At 33.8% G+C, this 2,927-nt stretch overlaps 2 long non-coding RNA genes across 3 annotated transcripts in view; one reads left to right on the top strand and one right to left on the bottom strand.

Annotated features, from left to right (window-relative positions):
- Positions 1 to 592: 592 nt before the first annotated feature.
- Positions 593 to 2,927, top strand: part of LOC128248143 (uncharacterized) — a 41,284-nt gene continuing 38,949 nt past the window's right edge. The window contains exon 1 of the long non-coding RNA XR_008264428.1: positions 593 to 2,609. This is a non-coding gene — a long non-coding RNA (uncharacterized LOC128248143). The remainder of the gene's footprint in view (positions 2,610 to 2,927) is intronic.
- LOC106867368 (uncharacterized) overlaps positions 1,722 to 2,927 on the bottom strand; it is a 37,362-nt gene continuing 36,156 nt past the window's right edge. For both annotated transcript variants that reach the window (XR_008264427.1, XR_001409125.2), the window contains exon 4: positions 1,722 to 2,783. This is a non-coding gene — a long non-coding RNA (uncharacterized LOC106867368). The remainder of the gene's footprint in view (positions 2,784 to 2,927) is intronic.

Genomic DNA, 2,927 nt, shown 5'->3' with positions numbered 1-2,927 from the left:
TAAGCCGTTCATTTTCACATCTAAGTTGCGAGAAGGCTATTCGTACGACTTGGACATGTAGAACACAATGTCAAAAATGTAAATCGCCAAAAAAAAATTAAGAAAATCACCCCCACCCACCCCGTGTGTGGGTGGGTGGGGGGTTCCAAAGTTTTTTTTTAGGGGGAATCGCATGACCGTGACATATAGAACACATTATCGAAAACGAAAATCGTCAAAATTAAAAAATAAAAAAGTTACAGCCATTTTCCCTCAGTGTCTAATTCCAATATCCACCTAAAATAAAAAGAATAACAAAATAAATACGAACACAAATCAAAATTTCTAAAGAAATTAATAGTAAAACTTCAAATGTTTAATTATGTTTTTAAGTATAAAACGTAATTTTATAAAATATATCTAACAAAGATAGTTGTTGAATTAAATATAAATCCACAAGACTTATTTGTTGCTATATATATTTGAAGTATTGTTTGCTTTAGAAAATTTAAGGACATCCATGTTCGTAATATTTTATACATTTTTTTTTACGGTTGTAATATGAAGGATCGTCAATAAAGTGTTGTCGAACAAGTATAGTGGCCCTAGTAATTTGGTTTACGTGTCAATAGAAGCCAATTTATGTAATTTACGCTACTGATGCTCGAAAGAAATATACATAAACGTTCCTTCACTCCGCTGTTCATCTATAAATACTTCAATTCTCAATAGCAACAAGGTTACATCATACACTTTTCCTCTTTTGAGTTCAGACAAAATAAATCAGTCAGCATGTGCACATTATTTATTTATTTACCAGTGTCATCAGTTTATGACTGAATTTATTCCACTTACGCACTGTTTATACGAGAGCAATGGACATGTAAAGCCAAATACTATGAAGTGGTTTAAACTTGTTCTTAGGAGTATAGTATACAGAAAATCGTGTACTATTCACAACCCAACATCTCTCCCAACGTACTGTCCACGAAATACTTTTAACCTTATAAGCTCCGCCTTCCTCAAATTTTTCAGGCCTTGCTTCAAGGGGAAAAAACCCCCACTAGATGGTCTCCAGTGCTATGAATAGTATTATGTTAAAAAGAATCTACCGAGAAAATTAACTACATCAGTCGTAAGCTAAGAAGAGTATAGAGAGTTGTAAAAACAAACACAGCAGTAGCAGTCAAATGATTTTATAGTTGCGTCAGTGTGTGTTACTGAAAAGCAGCATTCCAGCCGTAACAATCTCGTGCTTTTTCCAGGCATAGTGGTGGCGATTCGGCCAGCCAACCAAATACCGACATGTAACGATAAATTGAAGAACTTGAACATGCTCGGCCAGTACTTTATATCTTATCAGTTCTGCATTATATCAATAACTCACTGCACTACATGCATATAGTTACATATTGTCCTTGGCTAGGGTTGCCAGATTAGAAAATTAGATATACGGAAAAAATTTCGCGTACGGGACACTCTAAAGTATCTGTACATATATATAAATGTATGCATGCCTACACACCTAGAACAATATATTATATAAGAGACCTAAGTTAAAAACATAAAGCACTTATCTTAATGGGTTATGAGAAAAACGAAAGTAAAATCATTTCAAAATTATTGAATACAAGCTAAAAAAAAAAAATCATTAACCAAATTCTGTTCAAGTGAAATAATTTGAAAAAAATTCTTTAATACAGACAGCAGCAAAATAAGCAAAAAAATCCGTTAGATCAAAATCATTGTAAATTTTTTTATTTAATGACAAATAGAGACAATATAGAAAAAATATTTTAGTCTGAAAGCATTTGAATATCATTATTTAATACAGGCACTATAGATAACTAAAAGAAATACTGAGAAAGTGAAATCATTGCAAAATTCTTATACAATAGAGACTGTAGTGGCTTCATGCAGGCATGGCGTGGATTCGATGCTCGATTGCCAAATTTCACTTTTCAACAGCACTTTTCTCATGGCAGCAGTTACATTTACCAGATGTCTTCGCTAAGCAGAATTATGTCTTTGCCACTGACCCTTCTAATCTCTTCTATTTCACCAAAAGCTAAAATAGACATAACAGACCCCCAACGAAATATATTGTTTTCAACAATATGTCTATCCTTCTAGCTGGTTTTGGATAGTCCCTGTCCGGAAAAATATATTATTTAATTTTTAATTGATTTTGATTTCATTGTACTGTGTAAATTCATTCGATTTCATTATATTTGATTTTTATGCGAATTAACTAATGTATAACCCCACTCCCTAAATGTTTTTGTTTTGTCCTTGTGCTGTCCCCTCTTATGTGAGCCACGTATTGGCAATAAAGAAATTAGTTATTGAGAGCAACAGTTAGTGAAATAGTCATGGCCACAAGCAGGCAGCCACTAAAAACAAACGGCCAGAAGGAAAAAGGTTACAATCAGTCAACTACGAGACACAACGCCCGTCGACTCTATAACTTTCACTAGCTCAATTTCTTTTCTCTTACATCATTCTATCACTATCTATGGTTTACTACTATGAGAACTACTATCGGCCGAAATTAACTCAATACCTCGCATGCTTTTCCATTTACTAATACGTACCAACCCGTTGTGGTTTTGGATATATACAAAGTAACGGTAAATAAATATTTCTTTACAACTTCGATCACTGTTCTTTCATCTAACAAATGGCAAACAACGAATACCATTGTGGGGCGGAAGTAAAGGATATGGACCGCACCCCCTTTCGGTTATTTTGGAGGTGGGTTTTCTCTTCAGAAACCCATCTTTTCGACTGCGGAGATTCCGAATCTGCAAAAAAAAAACAAGGCATTTTAAAATTTCAATTTTTCAAAAGAAAAAATAAACATCCCTCGCCTCCTACTGAAATAGCAAACGTAAAAAGTATCTAAACAGAAAACTCGACATGCTAGAAACAGCAGCTAAACGATGAAT

This window comes from Octopus bimaculoides, chromosome 6, assembly GCF_001194135.2.
Source record: "Octopus bimaculoides isolate UCB-OBI-ISO-001 chromosome 6, ASM119413v2, whole genome shotgun sequence".
Lineage (NCBI taxonomy): Eukaryota > Metazoa > Mollusca > Cephalopoda > Octopoda > Octopodidae > Octopus > Octopus bimaculoides.
Note: the sequence above shows the minus strand (reverse complement) of the source record. Positions and strands in the feature narration are given on the sequence as shown.